Source organism: Monodon monoceros, unplaced genomic scaffold (assembly GCF_005190385.1).
Source record: "Monodon monoceros isolate NGI ecotype Baffin Bay Population unplaced genomic scaffold, NGI_Narwhal_1 Super_Scaffold_7, whole genome shotgun sequence".
NCBI classification, from domain to species: Eukaryota; Metazoa; Chordata; class Mammalia; order Artiodactyla; family Monodontidae; genus Monodon; species Monodon monoceros.
The window spans coordinates 87,814,099-87,838,132 of record NW_021703784.1 but is presented as its reverse complement, the minus strand read 5'-3'; positions in this window follow the sequence as shown (position 1 = coordinate 87,838,132).

Sequence of the window (24,034 nt, the reverse complement as noted above, 5' to 3'; positions counted from 1 at the left end):
TAAAAAGACATGGTTTCCATATTCTTGTAAGGAGATATATTCTTCTCTGTTAAGGAGTTATTGAGTTAAAAAGCATATTGACACAGAATCTAGGTATCTCGGGAAAGAAATTTTTGTATAAGGGAAAGAGAACTAGCCTTGGTATTAGAACAGATCTAACTGTATAATTTTGTTCAGCCATTCCCATCTGTACAGGTCAGGGACAATTATACCTCTCGTAGAACCTTAGCTTCACCCATGGTACTTTGTTTCCAAGTTCAGAAATTAACTTTGTCTTTAGCAGTCAAGAGACCAAGAAGTTACAGTCTAAATAGGAGGAAGGTAAAAGGGAGACTGGAAGTCCTTTGTAGCAAGGCTCAAAGTCAGAGATAATCTAGTCTGCATAGTGGCACACCACTGCAGTGATTGATTGTCAATTCCCCTCATGATCTTGCACAGGACTTAGAGTTCCTAGAGACTTCTTACATGTTGCCCACCTACAGCATGAGATTAAAGAACCTCTACTTTCCACCGAGGTTACATAAAATGGGAGTTTCCCAAAAGGGAAATGAGAGAGCTCCCAGGAAGGATGCAGCTTGGGACTGAGTTTCCTCATCTATGAAATCAGGTTTGTAATACTTAGTTAAGAGCATTACCAATAATGGTGAAAGAAAACACATTTAGTGCAGAATATAACATATAATATGGTTAAATCTGTACCAGTTAATGGAAAATGGAGAGAATTTTAAATTTGATAGCAAATCATCACTTTATGCAAGGAACGTGTAGAAGACAAAACATTTAATGAATAACATGTGCTAGAGTTTGGTCTCTCTGGTGTGTAGGCTCTACTTTAAATCAAAGAACGATGCAGATCCAGGGAGATTTGCTTATCACAGAATAATATGCTAAATCTGAAGTTCTTGTGTCAAGCTATTTATTCATGAGGTTTTTTTTATTCCAAAGCTGACTTCAGTGCCTCCCTTCATCTAATGGAAAGGGAATGTCAAGAGCACATAAGGTCACCATTACAAAAAGAGATTCTACTGACATATACAAAGTCTTTTTGCTTGGCAATGGCAAAATATATAATCCTGTGACAGAGAAAGGAAATCTGCTTGTTTGTCTCAGAGCTTATATTTATATGGTCACGGCTTGAGTCTGAAGTCATTCCTTGAGCTCATTTGAAATCTCAAGTAGGAATAAATGTCACCCAGCGCTGAAATATTGTAAAATTAATTCAGTTTAGTGTTTGTTTACAAATATGACAGGCAGGAAACTTGCATACCTTCTCTAAAGAATTCTCAAAGAAGTAGTCATTTTAACAATAATGTATTACCATTTTTAAAATTACTATAATGGGGGGGTAGTATATAGTAAGATGTTCAGAGAATATTTTATGGATTATCTAACTGAAAGTCTTCAGGTTAAATCTCAAAATAAATGCATTGGGAATATTTATTTTATTCTAGTAAAAATATGCTCTTTTTAAAGATTACTCTTTTATATGCTTATTTGGTCATTCATTGTTTCTATGTTTCCCAAAATCTTTTATTAGTAACTTTCTAACTCATTTTCCAGATTACTGCATAATGGAAATCCATGGAAACTGTTGAGTAATGTCTTGATTTTAGGATATGTTAGGAGTCATTTGTATTGATAAGTGTGGAGCTAACATTTAGCTTAGAATTTTTGTTAATATTCCTTCTCTCTGTTGTACATTTGTCCTTGTAGCATCAACAGAGTTTAAACCAAACGATAGTGATTTGACACTTCAGTAGAGGTTGTGCAGATATAAAGCTGGCAAATAAATTAACTGGGAATAAGTATCTAGGGGCATAATTTATCTAAGAATGTTCTTAATAAGTTAAATAGGAAAGTAAATGTTTGAATCTGTTGAGAGAAAAAGAAAACAATAAAATAGTGGCATGGGCTTATATATACTACCAAATGTAAAATAGATAGCTAGTGGGAAGCAGCCCAATAGCACAGGGAGATCACCTCTGTGCTTGACCACCTAGAGGGGTGGGATAGGGATGGTGGGGGGAAGATGCAAGAGGGAGGAGATATGGGGATATATGTATATGTATAGCTGATTCACTTTGTTATGAAGCAGAAACTAACACACCATTGTAAACAATTATACTCCAATAAAATTGTTAAAAAAAAAAAAGACAAAAAGCCAACCTGAAAGCCATCGTGGAACAATTTGAGTGATAAAATAAATAATGATAGAATTAGATTATAAACCATAGAGTAAAACAAATATCTATGACTCAACACTGATACAAACAAATTACTGAATAAACAAATATGGAGAAGGGACAGTTCTCCCTTATAGAAGAATTCCAATCAATAAGTGTAGAAGGAAATGAGAAAAATATAAAATTGCCATCATATGAACACAACTATAATAATTATTACAAGCAAGAACTACCAAAGGATGCTGCAATGAGTGGGCAAAAATATGAGAACAGGATTTCTGCACAGTTTCAAAGAATTTCCCCCAAGATATCCAGTAATTACAAAGAGAAACAGTAACTTTACAAGTAGAGAAATTTAACAGACATGACCTTAATGAGAGTCAACATCACCTCTAATAGGATATACTGTGATGTGATGTGACGCGCTGAGTAGGACTCAGCATCACTCTCTAGTATTCCTGCCAAAAATGTACAACCTCAATCTAACTATGAGAAAACATCAGACAAACCAAAGTTGAGAGACATTCTACAAAATAACCGACCACATTCATCACAAGCATGAAGGTGATGGAAGATGAGAAAAGACTATCACAGATCAGAAGAGACTAGGGAGACACATGCTAAACACTGTGTCTGATCCTGGATTGAATCTTGAAAGAGGTAAAGGACATTACAGGAAAAACCGGTGAGATTCAAATAAGGTCTGCAGTTTAATTAACAGTATTGTACCAATGTTAATTTTCCTTGTTTTGATCATTGTACTCTGGTTACGTAAGCTGTTAACATTAGGAAAAGCTGGGGGAAAAGTATACTTGAGCTCTCTGTACTATTTGTGCAAATTTTCTGTAAGTCTAAAATTACTCCAACATTTTAAAAAATTTGGGACTTTCCTGGTGGTCCAGTGATTAAGACTCCACACTGCAGGTGCACAGGTTCGATCCCTGGTCGGGGAACTAAAATTCCACATGCTGCACAGCATTGCCAAAACTAACTAACTAAATAAGTAACTAAATAAATAAAATTTTTTAAAAAATTGAATGAAAACTTTAAGGAATGTGGTTTTGAGTTGTATATAATATAATATTATAAATTTAATATGAATTATAATTTATATATTTATAATTTATATATTCAGTTGACTATACATCTTTAAGATTTTGTGTATATATATATATATATAATATATATATCCACACTATATATTATATATATAAATTTATATATTTATATCTAAATTAAAGAAGCTTTGCCATTTGTATAAGACCAAATACCAATTAAGTACTGCAGCAGGAGAGAACAAGGAAATAAACTTTAATATCCTTCTATTGATATCCAAATTTCAAGACTATTACTCCCATTATCTTTTCTTCTTTGAAGAGCTGTACTCATGTAAGAAAACTTTGACAGAAGATTACATCTGAAGTAAAAATTTTCAAATTTAAAATGTGATTGTAGGCTCTAAAATTTTTATTATTAATTATGTGTAATTATGGTGTAGACTACTAAATAAGAAAAGCAGTTAGTAAAACAGTTTCTCTTTTGTTAAAAAGCTGCTAGTTATTCACACTTGTGTAAACATTACTTGGTACTAATATTCTCTTTTAAAAAAATTTTTTAAATACAATTTTAAATAGGTACACTCCATTTACAGCTATTACAAAATATTGGCTATATTCCCTCTGCTATACAATACATTCTTGCAGCCTATCTTATACCCAGTAGTTTGAATCTCCTACTCTCCCATTCCTATATTGCCCCCTCTCCCTCTCCCCATTGGTAACCACTAGTTTGTTCTCTATATCTGTGAGTCTGCTACTATTTTGTTATATTCACTGGTTTGTTGTAATTTTTAGATTCTACGTATAAGTGATATCATGCAATACTTGTTTTTCTCTCTCTGTGTTATTTCACTTAGCATTATGTCCTCCAAGTCCATCCATGTTTTGCAAAAGCAAAATTTTATTCTTTTTTATGACTGAATAGTATTCCATTGTATACATATACAACATCTTTATCCATTCATATGTTGATGGACAGTTAGGTTGATTCCATATCTTGGCAATTGTAAATAATGCTGCTATGACATTGGGGTGCATGTATCTTTTTGAATTAGTGTTTTTGTTTTGTCAGATGCTTTGTAATGTATATATGTTATATACTTATATATAAACTATTTTTATAAATATATAATTTATATATTTATTTTAAATACTTATATTTATATATACAATCTAGAAGTAATTGAGGTATATTAAGAAACAGAAAATCTAAAAGTGTGACATATTTTGTTTATTCTTTCTAGTTCATATTGGTTTTAAATGATACCGAGATAAATCAATTTAAGTCAGTATCCTTAGCTCAGAGAAGAATCATCAGTTTAATCAGATAATCAAGCTATCAGTTAAATCACTCAGCATTTATTAAATACTGTATATACAAAAATGTGCATCTAATTAATTTCTATTCTATAGAACTGAATGAAATATTCTATATTTTGAAGATAAGTTAAAGCTACAGCAATGTAAAATAGTTTTGTTACTTAGAAAATAATTCATTTTGTAATTAAAATATAGCAATTTCAGGGTTACTATTGGAGGTTAGGCTTTATCAGAGAAATACACAAAAATAAATTCTCAAGTTTCTTCTTAGAGAAAGGGAAATGCAATTAGGTACCTAGACTACTTCTGCAAAGTCAAAATACTACAGTCTATGGAAGCTATTATCTTGATAATATTTATGAGAAACGCTGTCCACTTTCAATTTACTTAAATTATCCAGGTAAAGTATGGAAGAATCTTTATATGTCTATCAGTATGCTGACACACATGAGACTTCTGACTTCAGATGTACCAAAACAAAGATGAGCAGTTATAATAAATATCCTTCCCTGTTGAATAAGACAGAGCAGTCAAGTGCATTGCCAGTGTGAGATGCGTCAAACATGAAAAGTGCCAAAATGTCAGGAAAGGAAAACAAACAAGCACAAGAGCATGAATCAAGGTGATAACAGTAAGTAGCAGGGAGGTTTCCCCAAGTGCTAAAGAACAATTCAGCCTCTGCTGAGGAAGCTTCTCAGCTTGACAGCTTATGTGAACCCAGATTTCTATGAAACTGTAGTTCCAAGAGTTTCTCTTCCCATGACCCTTTGACTCCTTATGTCAATTCTTAATAAGGTAAATAATAGCAAGCATTTTATCTACGGTAAGCTAATATTTTCATGCATCATTTAAATTCATATGAAACACTGTGTTATACATATTATTATTATACTTAGTTTACAGTTGAGGAAACTGAAACTTAGGCTTAGTAACTTGTCCACAGTCCCCTAATAGTTAAGTTGTAGAGATAGAATTCAAACCCGGATACAAATAGCTTCAGAGCTTTTGCCCTAACACACCCTGTTATGTTTCCTTTTTTCACAAAGGAAAAGTTCCTTTTCCTTCTCAGTTCCAAGTACAACTCACTTAAACTATTATAATAAGGAAGGATCTTAGACTGTAGAATGAGATTGTCTCCTGATGAATATTTGCAAATATTTTGTGTACTTTCTATGAAAATTATACAAATTTAAAATCAGAAGCTCAAGGTTTATACCTCTAACATTTACTAACTACTGCTTAGGGCAAGTTTCTTGGTTTTCTGAAGCCACGATTTCTACATCTACAATATAAAAATAGCACTCGTCTTAAAAGATAGTATTCAAAAGTAATATTAAATGAAATGGAGTATGAAGAATCTTCATAAACCTATAAATTATTTGATATGAGCTATCAAGTAGAGCTTAGTCCATGACCACTTGGATCTCTCTCCATATACAAGGTGAAAAGAGAAATTGACTCAGTATAGTCTAAAAGAAGACAAAATACCTTGCCTTGTATGTGCTATGATTTCAGGAAAGTCCTTAACAGCTTATCACTTTAAAAATAGGGGAAAAAAAACCCTCCAACGAGATAAGTCATACTTATAAATCCATCACACATCTTAAAATATTTGGCTCAAGACAAGTGAAACACAGTTCCTCAATATAATTAATACCAAACTTACATTTCCCTGATCTATAATGATACCAAGTAGCTGTCATATCGTCATTGGCATTTTGCCTATCTTCTTTTGTAAAGTGTCTGTTCAAGTGTGTTGCACCCTTTTTTTTTTTTTTTTTTTTTTTGCGGTACGGGGGCCTCTCACCGCTGCGGCCTCTCCCATTGCGGAGCACAGGCTCCAGATGCGCAGGCCCAGTGGCCATGGCTCACGGGCCCAGCCGCTCCACAGCACGTGGGATCCTCCCAGACGGGGCACGAACCCGTGTCCCCTGCATCGGCAGGCAGACTCTCAACCACTGTGCCACCAGGGAAGCCCTCCCTTGAATTTTTAGTACCAAAATAGTAGCTCTTGATAGCAAAATGTCTTGGATTGATTTTCATTTTAGTAGTTTATGCTCACCATGGTGTGAGATACCTCACTTCCTAGAAGCATGTTGATGAAAGAAAAGACCCATTATTCAGATGGTAAAATAGAGAGTCAAAGAAAAATGTAGGCATCTATCTCAACATTTTCTTCTTTCCCCTACTCTTAAATTGAGTTTTACTTTCTACCTTCACCCTATTTTTCTACAGATTATTTCTTAGCAACTCTGAGTTATAATTCATACAACAAAGTAAACTATTGTTGTTTTTCCATTTCTGTTTCTGATTTCTATTTTTCAGCTCAAATGGAAGTCTGTTGGATTTGTCCACAATAATGCCCTTTTGAAATTTCCTATCAAACGTTTTTATTACATGCTTTTTTCTCCAAACATATCATTCCGGGTTTCCTACCTTGGCTTCCATCAGTAACTTAGACTCTAGAACTCAATCAACTTTCATTTTCTTCATGCCATTATTTATTTGGTATGAGGTTCTACAATTGCTAAAGTTTTTCTTTTATATCTATTCCTTCCTTTCCACTTTGTTACCATGACTTTTTTTCCAGATCCTTGTAACATTATCTTGGACTCTGATTTTTCCCTAATCTATTGTCTTGCTTCTGGAATGTATTTATTTTTCTCTCATGTTACATGTTTCTATGCAATTAAGTTCCAAGTCACTATTATAATTACATTTTACTTTCTGAAAAACATTAAATGCCAATAGCAAGGGACAGCAAAATTTTTCTTTAGAGTGCCTGATAGTAAATACCTTTACATTGTTTTTTAAGTGTGCTTTGGATGCTTTCTTGTACAAACCCTCTTTGATTCACCCAACCAGAGGTAGATTCATCCACCTCTGAAATCCCATGGACTTTACTTGTATTTCTCTTTTAACATATTATGCAGTAGTCAGTTATTAACATATATTGTTTGTTTGATTAGACTGTGTGATCCTAATAAGGGCAGGATTTAAGCTCCACAGTGCCTTGTGAAGATTAAGGGGTTCCTAATTGCTTATTTTATGAGGGAAGAAAATAAGGTTTGCTGTGAGAGAAGTGATATCAGCACTGTGGATGCCCTTCCTACCAATAGTGGGATTATCAAGATGAAAGCCTATTTCTATAGACTCTTTCCTTATTCCTCTTCTTAGTTAATCAACATTTATAAAATATCCATAGGATATTAGGCATTGTTCTAAACATTAGATTTAATAGGTATGAACAGACTGAGGAGGTCTCTACTTTCATAGATGACATTGTGGTGACTGGGTCTTGGTATGGAAGTGAAAATTATACACATATACATAACATCCAGCATTTATATGTATTATAATGAGAAATAATTGATGTTATGCTATAGATAGTGACTAGCTGGGTATCTACTGTTAGATACTGTGTGGGTACCTTATCTGAGGAAAAGACCTGTAAAATAAGGAGGAATGAGATATTCAACATTTTGAAAAAAGAGGATTCTAAGAAAAGGAAACTGGTGAAAATAAGCATGATACGTTTGAGGAAAAGAAAGAAGACAAGTGTATGTGAAGGTGAGATATACGTATGTATGTATGTGTATATATATATATATATATTTTTTCCTGTAAAGGAAGTGATGCTACTGGGCTTTCAGCATCACAGACAGAATGTGCAAAATAGACAATACAGTAATAAGCATGGAACAGTAGTACAGTAAAGCATCAAGTTAACAGAGAAGAGGAAGCAACTTTTTCCTCTCTTTAGGTGGCAGGTACACAACACTAGGAGGAACACTAGGGATAGCCTTGATATGGGAGTACATGGATTTAGCTGTAGGGAGAATTGTGATGCAGCCCTGGATATAGGAAGAGACAATATTGTGGGCACATAGTTATATAAAAGGGGCATTATCTTTGAATAAGCACTATAGATTGTCAGTATCATAGGTTAGTTCAAGATTAGGGCACTCAAGAAAGCTCTTTTATGTAGTATACAGCCAGGGCAAAATTCCTTCAAATCCTCCATAGAACCAATCCAGCTTCACTAAGAACCAGAGGAACTGCTTTTTTCCCCCCCCTCCCCGCTTCAACTGTAATGTTGACAATTTAGGGTGATTCTAAAGCTATCAAAGCTCGCTGTTGGTGCTCAACACACATCAAATAATAATGAGAGGAAGCTTGAAGGTGACATCCTTTTAATCCAGTTTACAGAGACAAGTTTGTTCTTGCAATAGCACACCATGAAACTTTAATAATTTAATAACTTTGTAAAGAAATAATTTACTTATCTCTAGAGTTCTATCTTTCTCTTTTCCTGACATCTCCTGAGGGACTTTCAGAAAATGTATCCTTATTTTAAAGTTAAAACATGTTCCAAGACGATCCTGTGCAGAGAGTAGTAAGGGTGTTTCCTATGATTATCTCCAGAAGGGAATAGAAGTGTGGGGTTCGTAGTAACCTTTCTTGTCTCAGGAATATGTGCATTTCTTGCTGCCTTTAAGGTCGGCCCAAGAAATAAGGGCAATGATATACTTTACTGTTATGAGTAAATGGATCAAAAATGGGAAGAGGATTATTATAAATAACTCCTACAAGAATGCAGATTTTGTCAGTCTTACAGCTTCAACCCATCTAGAATTCATAAGACTGGATGATCTTGCTGCTGAAGGACGTGCTTTTCTAGCCACAGTAGTCTCTACATATACGGGGTGGTAGAGTAAATAAATCTTTCTGAGTATTTGCTCATGAAGGAAAGAAGAGACAAATTGAATATTATATAGATAAAAGGCTGCATACTAAAGATTTTGCTATATTAATATAAAACCATGGAAGCGCAAATCTATGGTTGAGAAGAGATCTCTCTATTTCCCATAAAAGGAAACTAATGTCCTGGCTTGGTTCCATGGAACTCCAATGACAAGATATATGGTTCCAGGTATATAAATAAATACACACATATGTATATTATCTATTACTATGTAAAAAGATATATAAAGATTTAGTGTTTTATAGTAATAGCAATAAAGTAAATGGAGGAAATCTTAGTCTACTGTGTTTTTATTTTCTAGTATACGTTTATTATTTTTAAAGTAATGGACACTGTATTAGATGCCCCAAAACAACCAAGATGTCTAAAAACTGGTTTATGCCCTCAGGGGTTTCATAGTTTACAAAATAGAAGGTTTTGTCAAAACTATATTGTAGAATAAAATGGACTGTAATGAATCTCTGAAGAAATTGCCCCAGAAAAACAAATAAACCTGTAGGCAACTGGACCTACATTTTTTGTTTGTTTGTTTTTATGGTTATTGCTTTTTGCATCCTAAGAAATTTTTGTCTAAAACGTCACAAGGATTTTCTCCTATATTCTCTTCCAGAAGTTGTATAGTTTAGCTTTTAATTTTAGGTATATGATCTATTTCATTTGTATAATATATAAATTCTTATAGCACTGAACAAAAAATACCCAAACTCCACAACTTCTAAAACAAAGACCAAACCCTAAAGGATAACTTTTTTAAGAAGTAGCACTCCTATATCTTAGTGTGTCACAGGTGTAAAGCTTTTTTAATTAAATGTTAATAAATTTTTCAATACTTAAATATATATATACATATATATTATATAGAGAGAAAGAGAAAAGAAAAGGTCAAGATTTTTTTTACGTATGGATATCCAATCATTTCAACACCTTTTTTTTTTTTTAACATTGTTGTTGGAGTATAGTTGCTTTACAATGGTGTGTTAGTTTCTGCTGTATAACAAAGTGAATCAGCTATACATATACATATATCTCCATATCTCCTTCTTCTTGTGTCTCCCTCCCACCCTCCCTATCCCACCCCTCTAGGTGGACACAAAGCACCGAGCTGATCTCCCTGTGCTATGCAGCTGCTTCCCACTAGCTATCTACATTTGGTAGTATATATATGTCCATGCTACTCTCTCACTTCATCCTAGCTTATCCTTCCCCCTCCCCGTGTCCTCAAGTCCATTCTCTATGTCTGTGCCTTTATTCCTGTGCTGCCCCTAGGTTCTTCAGAACCATTGTTTTTTTTTTTAGATTCCATATATATGTGTTAGCATACAGTATTTGTTTTTCTCTTTCTGACTTACTTCACTCTGTATGACAGACTCTAGGTCCATCCACCTCACTACAAATAACTCAATTTCGTTTCTTTTTAGGGCTGAGTAATATTCCATTGTATATATGTGCCACATCTTCTTTATCCATTCATCTGTTGATGGACACTTAGGTTGCTTACATGTCCTGGCTATTGTAAATAGAGCTGCAATGAACATTGTCAACACCATTTTTTAAAAAGATTACATTTTTCCCTTGAATTACCTTGGCATCTTTTGCAAAACTCTATTAACTATGTAGGGAATTCACAATTTCTTGATACTTCTCTATGTGGGGATATGTAGTCTCCTCCAGGAAGACACACAAGTCTCTATTTTATTTACCTGCCTATGGTCTGGATGGTATCTTTCTCATTTTGGATACGTGATAAAGAATTTTATACCTGAAACTTGCAAAGAGGTTTTATACCTAAGCAATGGAAGTTTGAGTATTTATTTGGTCCAGTGGGGAGAAGGTGGGGGACAGAGCAGATAATTATTGGCATTTTCTTTTTTAATGATTGAGTCTGCCACTATGATATTGTGGATTTCAATGATTAAAAGACTTTAAATTATGTTTGATCACTCAGCAAATCTGTCACTTGTTCATTGCCATGGGGGGCTGATAATTCTGGGTGGCCATCTGGCCCTTATTTCCAATGCCAGGAAGCAGGAAGTTGGCTGAGCTGAAGCTAAGAGCATTTTAGTTATAGTAGAAGGAAAACTGGATGTTGCCTTCTCAGTTTGAAGCCATGAATTATACAGTTTCACTTCAGAACTCTGACTGGGAAAATGTTTTATCATTTCATGTCAACTTTGACTTCTCAACTGAGATACTTAAAGCACTTAGAGCTTATACACTGAAATGCAAACTGAATAAGTGGTCTGATGTTCTTTTGTCTTTCTTCCCTAAATTTTTAAAAGTCAGTATTTCAAAAGTTGCATATGCATTGTATAAATTTCTCATTTGAATGCAAATGAAAATAAGCTCTATTATATCTAGAGGCATTACCCCGGTATCAAAGTCTTATTAAGATCTTATTTAAAAAAAAATAAAATCCCACAGAAGAGTTCTGTGATTCTAGGTCAACTCAATTGTAATTTGATCCAAAAGTATTAGTCAAGTCCTAATGGTTCTATTGAAAATTTGGATACTCTAGCCCTTTACTTTAATACTATAGCAGCCTAGTATTAAAGACGTCAAGATCATTAGCTTGGAAATTAATTGGAATGCATACGCTTAGTGGCTGTCACAAAACTCAAGGCCATCTTTGCAATAATGGGACTGTATCTGTTTTTCTACAGTGGATTTTCCAGTGCTCTTTGAGAAAAACTTAGATCCTTAGGTATCATCCTGTGTTCAGAAAACTTAAGTGTTCCACACCGTCAATGAAGTAAAATCTGAACTTTGAGTTTGTCACTTAGATCCATTTATGACTGGCTTCATCATCTCACCTGACCATCTTATTCTCCAAGCCCAAGCTTTACACCTTTCACATACTGAAAATCTTAAACAGTGTACTGGGATTCTGTTGCAGGCCAGCTCATTTCCTTAATTCAGTATCATCCTATGTTTAGTAATACTTTTCCTGCATTGGGTTTATGTGACTAGATCTTAAAAGACCAAATGTTATGACTAACCAAATGGATACTGACCCCAAAATTATTAAGTTCATTTGTTTCAATAGCAAGTGATCTATCTCAGTAGTCCACTTTTCTTATAGTATTTATTTTATTCAGCCTCAGCATTTTCATGTGGATATATATGTAATTTTTATCTGGATTTTTTGAGAGCATGATCCATAACTCAGTTATGAATCAGTACCCATCTCAGGACAGATCACAATACCTATATCAGGGTCTTGGATATAGTAGGTACCTACTGCAAGTTTAGTAGAATGCTGAAAAAAGATTATTGATAATTTTCCAACTTGAAAGATCCACACTAGAAATGTTCTATGTACTGCTTCAAACCTAGCTCTTAAACCTTTCTAATTCTAGCCATCAATCATTTCTGAAACTGACAGCCTCCCATTTTAATAACTCAGTATTAAGTTCCTCTAAATGAAGTGTATGCATTAATTAGCAACTGATATGTATAACATCTGGCATGGCTTTGTAAGTGATTCAATTTACTGTTAAGGTTCAACACTCTAGAGTCTTAGTACAATAAAAATTCCTCTTGTAAAACACTTCACTGGGTCATGGTTGATAACATAGCATTTCCAATCAAGCTCACTCTATCTAAGTGCTCCTTTCCCAGAAATATGTAAAGCTAAACATATGTTATCCTCCTTTTCCAAGCACCAGTGTTAGAGTCAAACACAACTTTATAGATATATTTCAGGTGGCATTTCTATATTGCCTTTTGAAAAAGGGATATCTCATAGGAATCCAAGATTTTGTTTTTTCTCTTGCTATGGACAGACACTCGGCAATTATTCATTCAATAGCAGAGAGGTTTGGTGGCATGACAAGTGCCAATTATTGTCAAGGTTATCCATGCGCAGGAGGTTTCAGTAATTGAACTGGAGAGTTTAATTTTAATTATTTGAACCATTATTTGCAGCATATACATTGTAGGCTATGAGGTTTGTGTACAAGTATTCTTGGAATCAGTTATCATCAGAGCATTGAGTGTTGAACACTCTGAAAAACAATTAGAATGGTGGTGGTAGTTTAAATACGTTGTTCTTTAGAATATTTGAAGGGAAGTTTTTATTGTACATAATGTATCATAAAATATGAAAAACACACAGAAATTCCAGTATCTGAGAATATTCATAAGTGACAGACATAAAGCCTCTTGTTTAGCGTGTAAAAAAATAATAATAATCCCTTCTCTTTGGAGATAAGAAAACCTGATTTTTGCATGACCTTTTATAATTTTTTAAACAATAAATAATTAAATAAGGAATCATAGATGTTTACAACCCCAAATCTTTTAATATTCAATCAAAAGTATTTTTCATGTGAAGAGGGGGAGGACTAGCTAGAGGGTGGTAGTGTTTGTAGTGAAGTACAAAGCAAATAATATGGTTTTTGTAATCAACAATAGAGTAAGTCAAACTGATCCCTGAACTTCATTTGCAGCCCCCAAGACATGCACACCAGTGTACTGAAAAGAACGAAAGAGTCAATGGATTTTCAAGGCGAGTGTTTGCTTATTTATTTATTTATTTATTTATTACAAGATCTATAGCCCCTGGATCAAGAGTTATTGACAAAATTCCAGAATTTACAAATAACCTCATGGGTGACAAAATCAAAGTTGTAAAGAGATTGCTTCTGATATTTATATGCAGCTGACAATTAGTATATTAATTGATATTATTGCTTACTGGATGACTGACTCTACAATCCATAGAGCTTCTATTTTGCTCAAACTAATGTAAACATTGTACTGGTTAACTTAGACCAAAAATATTAATTCTCCCCCAGCCACATAATTCTAATTCATGACATTCGTATATAAAGGTATTACATGGCATATTATTACCTGTAATGGGACAATTTGGATAGCGTTGCTCTGGTTTCTGGTAAAAAGTCACTTTGAGTCATGATGGAAAGAATAACTAAGGGAACTTGAGTTAAAAAGTCAAAAGTGCCTAATTATGTAACTGAGAAATGTACACAATCAAGAAGAACTGAGAAAATAGTGTATAACTTTTATATACATTTGACCCTTGAACAACAAGGGATTGAACTGCATGGGTCCATTTGTACCTGGATATTTTTCAATAAACACATTCTATTACAGTACTACATAATCTGAGATTGGTTGAATCAGAGGATATGAAACCATAGATACAGAGGGCCAACTATAAATTTATAAGTGGATTTTTGACTTTGAGGTGGTCTAACTCCTGTGTTTTTCAAGGATAAACTGTATATTTTAAAAAGGTAGGGGCTTCCCTGGTGGCGCAGTGGTTGAGAGTCCGCCTGCCGATGCAGGGAACGCGGTTCGTGCTCCGGCCCGGGAAGATCCCACATGCCGCGGAGCGACTGGGCCCGTGAGCCATGGCCGCTGAGCCTGCGCGTCCGGAGCCTGTGCTCCGCAACGGGAGAGGCCACAACAGTGAGAGGCCCGCGTACCGCAAAAAAAAAAAAGGTAGTGTGACTTACTTCTGAAGAGCTTACACATGAGAAGCTAGATAGAAACACAGTTGTCCCTTAGTATCCACTGGGGATTGGTTTCAGGACCTTCTGCAGATTCAAAAATCCAAGGATCCTCAAGTCCCTTATATAAAATGGTGTATGTAGTATTTGCATATAATCTATGCACATTCTCCCTTATACTTTAAATTATCTCTAGATTAGTTATAATACCTCATACAATGTAAGTGCTATGTAAATGGTTGCCAGTGTGTGGCAAATTCAAGTTCTGCTTTTGACACTTTCTGGAATTTTTTTTCCATATATTTTAGATCTGTGTTTGGTTGAATCTGTGAATGCAGAACCCATGGATATAGAAAGCTGGCGGCATATTTTAACAGACCGATTAGTTTTAATGTAAAATATATAAATTGTCATTCACACAATATTAATCTTTATTCTTTGGAAAAACATATAAATATATATATTTTGTACACATTTTCAAATATTCTATAACGAAATGATTTCCTAACATTTATTTTGCATAAAGAGTTTTTTCTAAACTATTGACTTTTCTCTCACAGAGAATTTTCTGAAACTTTGATCCTTGGTTTTGAAGATAATATATACCTATGGATCTGAGAAAAATACTTTTTATTGATACCTAATATTTACTTTATATTTGTGCAAAGCAGACTGATATTTACATTTTCATCCTCCATTTGGTATTTTCTTCTGGCAATTGTTATACATAGCTTCTTGCATTCTTTCGAATTTATCTGAGTAAAGACATTTCCCAACTAGACTTAAAACTGTTATTTCCAGTCACTTCATCAGATACACATAATAATGCAAAATGGTGCAGAGTATAATAAAAATATGTATAAAATATTTATCATTTATTGAGTGTATACTATGGGCAAGATACAATATTAGATGTATATATTTTATGTTGGATTGTTTAATTCTTAAAAGAAAACATTGTGAAATGGGTAATAACATCCCCATTATTTTGACTGGAATGATCAACTGATGCTTAAATGTCTAAACAAATAGTAGGTGCTCAATAAATATTATTTGATATGTGAAATATATGAATGAAGGAATAGATATATAAATGAGTGAAGAAATAAGCAAATAATGAACAAATGGATGAATATGTAAGCTTGTTCACAGTACCCACCTAGAATGAAGTGGAATTAGGATTTGGATCTAATCTGTGTGACTACAGAGATCTGAGATTTTCTTTAGAAGAGCTTATCCTATACTTACAGTTGCTTGAAACAGCAGAGACTCTTAATTAAATAAAATAAATACTGACAGATTCTTCAGTTCAAAACTGGCTCTATCACTGTGTGTTACCTTGAGTGAACAATTAATCTGCCCTGAGCTTTTCATGTCATGTGTGTAAGGCTATCAGCTTTTTGAGAGAATTCAATGAAGTAATTTAAGTAAATTAGTAAAAAAATGATATTATTATGTTAATGACTTTGATATGGATTAAACTGTGTTCCAAATGGGACTATAAAAATACTGGATTAGCTGGTAAGAACCATACCCCCAACTTTAGCCCAAAAGAAGTCTTAAAATGTCCAAATTCTCTAGAAATGTACACTCCAGAATAACCTGACTATAAAGAGCAAGGGTTGTATTTGCATGGTTTATGGCTTTCTCCAGTAACACCAAGGACCACATGGGTGAAAAAAGCAAGACTTGTATTTTATGGCTTATTCTAGTAAACTAAATTAGAGCTACTGCCTAGGTGCTGATTTAGATTTCCAAGGGCTTTCTGTTTCTTCTTTTATTTTCACTTTCTCCTCTCTTCTTCCTTCCTCTCCCCTTCTCTTCCCTCCCCTTCCAGCCCCTTGCCTCTTCAACCCTCTCCTTTCTTTTCTTGAATTCGCCAGCTCCAGTGATGGCCGTCTCTACTTTACTTTCTAAGTACCACATTGTTCTTCAGACCTCCCCACAATGAGGGGAACTATTTTTTTCTACAAAATTTCAAAATCTTAAATATTAACCTCTGGCCAAGGTCCTATACTGCACCACTCTTGTCCTGTCCCTTCACTTGGACCACTCTTCATTCTCAATAAAACTTCAGTTAATCTTTTCCAGTTGTTTCAAATCATTAGCTTCGCTCCCCTTTTACTTACCATTTTATCCAATCTGGGTCAAAGGTTCAAGAAATTTGACAACACTCTTATTCCTTCCTTCAAATCCTCAATTCCTTGACACTCTGCTGCTTTCTTCTTTCTCCTCCTGGGTTCTGGTAATGCAGTTTTTATACTCCCTGATCTTAGGCACTGAGTGTTACTGAGGAAATTCATGCTATTATATTTCAGTAGGCTTCCATTATTGCTTGATTTTTTAAAAAAATATTGTTCTAAAATGACTAGCACATTTCTCAGAGTGACTTGTCTAAGCTTACTCCTCTCGTTTAAACTCCCAACCTTTAAAATCCTGTCCATCTTCATTATTTTTGTTGTACATGATATTTATTTCCTTACTTAATACACAAGAAGACATGTATTCACTTTAAAAAACACTTCTCTACGTAAGATAATAGCTCCCATCACCCCCACAAACGCATACTCTCATATAATGAGCTGGATTTAGGAATAAATAAAAAGAAGGACACACTTTCTTCTGATCTTTTATGTGCCAAAGCTGGGAGTTGTGTGGGCAGGATCCAATCGTGAGTAAGCAGTTCTTTCTTTCTAATGACTGAAATAGAAGGAAAACCCTAAAACCAACAAACAAATTAAAAAATACTGAGTCTAGACCACAAATGTGATCTGCAGTATAGCAGGTTGCTGAGACAGAGTTTGAACCTGATCCTCCTTAGCTTTCTCTAGAACGAGAACTTTTACCGTGTATCCAGAAAAGCCAGTCCACCATTTAAGTGATAATTATATTTATCTCTAGCTGCGTCTATTTTCAGGAAGGAAACTCAAAAACTGAGGGAGGAACATGGACATTTGTTGTTTTTCATTTCATTACAAATGTAAAAGTGTCAGCTTTAAAAGGCTGAGTTCCATCACTCACTATGGTGGAGGAAATTAGCTGATTGAAATACTGAAACTGTTTAGGTTTTTTACTGATGGATCAGATCTAGAAAGTAAAGGATATTATGTCCGAAGGAAGACAAGAGCACACTGTCTAGTGAACCCTAAATTAAAGCAAATGATGCTAAGGGAAATATTGTCATGCGTGATTAAAGACTTGAATCTGAACTAGGATTAAATCTTGTGAACAGTAGTATAAGAAAAAGTATCTTGTAACCATATTGAAGTTCCATGAGAGATGGCTTATATCAAGCAGAGCTTGAATGAATCACAATTTGCCTAAGCCAGAAATTCTCTCACTCGCTGCCTTGATCAGGGCAGAGTCATCTGAAATTGTGCTAAAATAGTATTACAAAAATACATTTATATCTATGTCCTTGTACACAGTCTTTAATCTCCTTAGGATAAATATCTAGAAATTAAATAATTAGGTCAAGAGTTTGCAAAATTTAGACCAACTCCTTCATTTTTAATAAGATAACTTTCTTTTCCTCCTAGTTTATTTAGAAGCTAGAGGACATCTGAGGTGAATTTCTTCTATCTTTCTACAGTGCATGTCAGGAACGGTGAAATCTGTTATCATTTCCTGTTTTCAAGTTGACGAGTTAATCTGCCATAGTATCATGGATACTGACAGAAGACAAGACTCCTGAGTCAGAGAGAAAAGATTTTGTTACTCCCAGCAAGGCAGGAAGCCTGAGCTTGTGCTTACATTAGTTTCATTTGGCTCCCAAGGCCCGTGGGATGAGGGGGAGAAACCCAGAGGGATGCTATATATACAGTGTGTTTTGGTATACATGTTCTACCACTGAAGAGCACCCGGCTTAGGAAACCCCAAGTTTTAAGGGAGCTGCTAGCAAATCTACCCAATATTCGCCTTAGAAAGAGACATTATCTTTATTATGCTGGTCAGAAAGCAAGTCTTCCCTCTACCTAAGAAAGAGTTAGCATGCCTATCTAATACTTTTGTTTTACAAACATCCTTGAACCAATAGTCCAGAACAAAAGCTCACATAAGACGTGCAGCTTAGAGTTTTCTCCAAACTGTCCATTTTGGGGACGATTTGCTACTTTATATTGCCAAGGGAATTTGACCATTTGAGATTAAATTCTGGGACCAACAGTTAATAGTGTATAATTGTGGTTAAGCTAAACTCATGTCAGAGTGTTTATTGCTTTTTTTTTTTCCCCTCATCTGCAAAATGGAGTAATCATAAAATCCAACTCACAGAGTTTTGGTGATAAAAATGAGAAAAGATTTGAAAGTGGTTTTGTAGTGTGCCACAATTACAACTATATGTTAGGCATCAGTAATAATTATCAGTTGTTTTGTTTAAAACAGACAAAGTAAGTCATTAGAAAAATAATAATAATTTAGAAAAAAATGGTTGTTTTGTTATATATATACATATATATATGCATATATATATAGTTGCTGCCTTATTTCTCTGCAGGAGGGTCTCACTATTCCATTTTAAATACATACATTATTCCATGATTCTCTCACAATATATTCTCAGACTATTGGGTAAGTTGAGCATATTTCTTTCCACTCACTGGTCTATTTCTGCACATATTGTTCACTTTGCCTCTAACTAGGGAAATAATAATCATCTAACAATAATATATCTTTGCATTAAAGTTATCTTGCTAAATATCCTTGAATAATGAAGATGTTCTTTACCCTCTCCTCTCCTGCTTTGTACCTGGCACACAGTGGATCATCAATAAATATAAGGCACAAAAATAACTTAGGAAAGTAATTAAAGTCCAGAGTAGACTCAGATTTTATATATGTGTTGCTATATTTCAAAAGTAATAAGAACTAATATGGTCTAAAATATACTAACTAGTCCTCATGTACCGGAATAGAAAAAAAAATTAATTCACTCCGAAAACTTAATATATTTTATCTTTCAAGCACTAATTTCTGTTGTGAATTTTATTTCCAGGAAAATCTTTGGAAACCAGATGTTCAAAACTGGTTTCTCCTGTTGCCAGGAATCCTCGCCATTCTTTGGTTTGCAGCTGACTCTCATCTCTGCCTCTGTGATCACATGATATTCTAGCCTGTACCTTCACACCATCTTCACATCATCTTCTTATAAGGACATATTACATACAACACATATGTATTACATATACATATAAGGACATATATTACATATGCATATTACATATGCATATAAGGACATACTCCGTATAACAGTCATATTGGAGTAAGGGCCCACCTTACTCCAGCATGAGTTCATCTTAACTTAAGTAATGTATATCTACAACAATTCTATTTCCAAATAAAGTCACATTCTGAGGTACTGGGAATTAGTAATCTAACATATCTTTTTGGAGGACACATCAACTCACAACAGGGGCAAATAGATGACAGGAATCATAGAGTGAAGATTAGCTCTAAATCCCCTTTCAGCAGAAATTTTGGTTACCTTTCCAACCTCTGTTACATTTCTACACCATCCAGCCTTGATTGATAGGGTGGTATCGACCACATTCTTCACCCAGGATCAGGTCCCTTTCGGTCTACTTGATCAGTAATCAGTGGCATGTGCATTATTGTGGGAAACACCATATAGTGAGTCTTTATTGTCCTCAATAGTTTATCTTCAGTAGAGTGTGGGGAATAATTAGGGAAGGACAACTGATGAAGAATTACAACATAACCCTGTATGTAGAAAAGAGGGAAAGCTGACTGTGACCCTTGAGTTCCCAGTATTCTCATTGGGCAGCAAAATGAACTCTAATTCAGGAGTTTACTGGAATCTTTGCTTCTGTCTCTGAAGTCTTGGTCAGCCACAGCACCCAGAAACATTCTCTTTGCTGCTCAGCCTTTAATTGTTCCTAAGTAACAGTCCAGAATTTATTCAGATGGCACGGTAGGCCTCTTGGATTTCTAGTTATTTTATTAAATCTGCAGTAACATAGTCCTCTATTTTTCACAACAAAATTGTTTTGGACCTGAAATCATGTGATAGTACTTATACCTTAATTTGCTTTGATCCATCATATTAAATTGTGCCTCTGTACCCTTTGGTATTAGGTGTGTCTCAAGTATTAGTAAACATTGTTCTCATTCCTAATTTTGAAAGGAATTCTAATATTTCACAAAAAATTACCATGTTTCCTGAGATAATCATACCTCTAGCCATATTGTATAATCTAAATTTAGATTTCTTTTTTTAGTTTGTTTAGTTTACTTATGTTTATTGCAATTACTTATGTGTTTTATACATTTGATTTATTTCTACTAGCCTAATTTGCACTAATTTTGTCCTATTTACTTGCTTTCTTTGGGATTAATTAATGGATCTCTTGTGTGTGTGCATGTGTTTCTTTCCATTCAAACTTTCGTGTCTTAAAACAACAAATATTTATTTACTCATAATTGTGTGGATTGGTAACTTGGGCTGAACCCAGCTCCATGTGGTATAACCTAGGCTCACTCAAATAAATTAAGTTTCTTTGTCATTTGGGACCAAAAGAAGTTGAGACTGCAATATTATAGTAGTGATAGGACAAGGTCTTGAACCAGAGTAGTTCTTTCAACCTTGTATAATGACAATAAAAACTAAAACAGCAGAATTTTGTAAAAAGAAAGATAAATCTGGGTTTGTTCTCAAAAACAAATTCAGGCAGCTCTCATCATACCCTACTCTGCTAAATCAAAAGTTCCTAATATTTGAGGAATCTCCATATTTTTTTCCATAGTAGCTGCACCAATTTACATTCCCACTAACAGTGTACGAGGGTTCCCTTTTCTCCACATCCTCTCCAATGTCTGCTATTTCTTGCCTTTTTGATGACAGCCCTTCTAATGAGCATGGGGGGATATCTCATTATGGTTTTGATTTGCATTTTCCTGATAATAAGTGATGCTGAACATCTTTTTGTGTGCATTTTGGCTATCTGTATGTCTTCTTAGGAAAAATATCTATTTAGATCCTCTGCCCAGTTTTTAATTGGGTGTTTGTTTTTTTATTCTTGTGTTGCTTGAGTTATTATGTATATTTGAATATTAACCCCTTATTGGACACATGATTTTCAAATATCTTCTCCCATTTGGTAGGTTGCCTTTTCACTTTGTGGATGGTTTTCTTTGCTGTACAGAAGCTTTTTAGTTTGATGGTAGCTCTGTTTGTTTATTTATGCTTTTGTTTTGCTTGCCTAAAGAAAGAGATATATCCAGAAAGATATTGTGAAGACTGATGTCAAAGAGCACACAGCCCATGTTTTCTTATAGGAGTTTTATGGTTTCAGCTCTCACATTCGTCTTTAATTCATTATGAGTTAATTTTTATGTGTGGTATAAGATAGTGGTCTAGTTTCATTCTTTTGCATGTGACTGTTCCATTTTCCCAACACCATTTATTGACCATATTGTCCAGCTATTCCATTTCTGGGTATTTACCCAAAGAATACAAAAACACTAATTCAAAAAGATAAATGCACTCCTATGTTCACTGCAGCATTATTTATAATAGTCAAAATATGGAAACAACCTAAATACCCATCAACAGATGAATAGATAAAGACGATGTGGTATATATATACAATGGAATACACCCAGCTCTAAAAAAAAGTGCAATCTTGTTAGTTGTGACAACATAGATGGAACTTGAGGGTATTATGCTAAGTGAAATAAGTCAAAGACAAATACCATGTGTTTTCACTTATATGTAGATTATTAAACAACAATGATGACAACAAAAACAAAATTAATGAACAAACCAAACAAAAACAAACACAGATACAGAGAACAGAGTAGTGGTTACCAGACAGGGAGGATAAAAAGGGTAAAGGGGGTCAGCTGTATGGTGATGGATGGAAACTAAATTTTTTGGTGGTGAGCATGCTGTGGTGTGCACAGAAGTCAAAATATAATGTTGTAGCACATGAAACTTGTATAATGTTATAAACCCATGTTACCTCAATTGAAGAAAAGAAGTTTCTAGTAACATCCTGCACCTCACTTCTTGCTAATTCTACTACATCATTCAGTAACTGTCATCAGTTTTTGAACAGATGAGACTAACAGCACATACACAGGCTAAGCCCGCGCACTCTGGATTTTGCCTGACAGATCCACTTTAAGATCCAGTCTCCAAGAACACGTTGCATCTAAAGCGAGCACCACCTGTAAGTGCATATAAAAAAACAAAGATATGTGAAGATGGAGACTTTCTTAAAATAAAACATGCTGGTGAAAATAGTAACTAAGGGAACAGCAATAACAGGAGAACTGTTCAGTACAGTCTATAGATGGTCACCTTAAGGAAATATTCCAATTATTTTGCAACTGATTTGGCTAGGGCACATCCAGAGAGAATGAGTTGACAATTTATCATACTAACTGTTTCTGCCATGTTCCAGGATATTGTTTTGGATTATATCAACTTAAATCTGACAGCTCTCTTTGTGCATGTATATATGTTACTATGAAGGGATTTATTATACATGGTAGTTTACTGAAATTTTTGTGTATATGTTCTTCTCTCCAACTGATATTGTAGCACGTAATAATTTCTGTTGGCAGAAGTCTCACTGTAGTGAGACTTCAATAAAGTATTTCACATGTGCCTGATATATTGAAAGGACTGATTACATAGTGTTATTTTATGTCAGTATGTGTTATTTTAATTTGACAAGAGTTTTTGATATTTGCTAGGACAGGTTTTCATGTATCAGAACACTCTGAAGAACTACTAGCATTTTCCATCTTTGGAAGAATTCATAAATAAGCTGCTATTTGCTGACAGTTAAACTGTAAAAGAGATTCCTATGTTGTTGCAAGATTGGACTAAATGGCTTCTAAAAGTTCTTGTAATTCTAAAAGTATCGGATATTTTTTAGGTAACATAAAAGCCCAACATGCATTCTAAATGGTACAAGTAGTAAAGAATTTTGCAGTGGGAGAGATGAGGGAGGAGCAGTCCCACCACCTGTTTGTATTTTTAGCTGAAGCTGATGATATCACATCTTTCAATTTCTGCTTTATGGAGTTCCAATTCACCATGCCTTGGAGATGACTCTGGAATAGGTCAATTTCATGTGCCATTTTCTCTCGTATTTTACTCTGATATGATATCATATTATATGCTAAATTCTCACTTAAAAGAATGATTTTTGTCATTATGCCTTTAAGTTCATAAGTACCTCTTACCAGTTTGAAGTTTGCATTTTC